Below are 837 nucleotides of genomic sequence, written 5' to 3' on the forward strand. Positions count from 1 at the left end.
TTCGTCCTCTTAGAGACTATGCCGCTCCTTCACGCGCTGAACCGCACTCAAGTATCACACCACCTGCGATTGAGGCGAACAATTTCAAACTGAAACCTTCATTGGTACAAGCTGTTCAACAGAATCAATTCTCTGGAAGCCCTGCAGACGACCCCAACCTCCATTTATCTATGTTCGTGCAATATGCCGACACTGTCAAAGCTAACAACGTTAGTTCTGAAGCTATTTGATTACGTCTCTTTCCCTTCTCCTTGAGAGATAGAGCTAGAGCGTGGCTTCAATCCCTACCTTCTAATTCCATAACTACATGGGACAAACTGAAAAGAGTATTCTTAGCAAGATACTTTCCGCCTAGCAAAACCGCTATGCTAAGAGGTCAAATCAACGGATTTACCCAAAAAGATAACGAATCACTCTTCGAAGCTTGGGAACGATACAAGGACATGCTTAGACTATGCCCTCATCATGGACTCGAACCATGGTTGATCATCCATACTTTCTATGGTGGTCTCCTTTATAACACTAAAATGACTATAGATGCTGCTGCTGGCGGAGCACTAATGGACAAACCCCATGATGAAGCATACAACCTCATAGAGAACATGGCACAAAACCATTACCAATGGGGTGGAGAACGAGCCGCTCTAGAGAAGACCCAAACCAAAGGAGGAATGTACGAAATAAGTGGTATAGACCGCGTTAACGCTAAAGTAGATGCTTTAACTCAAAAGATCGAAAACTTAACCATCACTCCTTCAGCCACCGCTGCTGCCGTAGCACCTAACTACGAGATTTGTGGATTAACTGGACACGCAGTTGCCGAATGTCAACTCTTGA

General features: G+C 44.6%; 1 non-coding gene across 1 annotated transcript; it reads right to left on the minus strand.

The window, feature by feature from the left end:
- Positions 1-365: 365 nt before the first annotated feature.
- Positions 366-472, minus strand: LOC131593760 (small nucleolar RNA R71). The gene has a single exon (XR_009281141.1). It is a non-coding gene; the product is annotated as a small nucleolar RNA R71 (small nucleolar RNA).
- Positions 473-837: the final 365 nt, after the last annotated feature.

Source organism: Vicia villosa, linkage group LG3 (genome assembly GCF_029867415.1).
Source record: "Vicia villosa cultivar HV-30 ecotype Madison, WI linkage group LG3, Vvil1.0, whole genome shotgun sequence".
Lineage (NCBI taxonomy): Eukaryota > Viridiplantae > Streptophyta > Magnoliopsida > Fabales > Fabaceae > Vicia > Vicia villosa.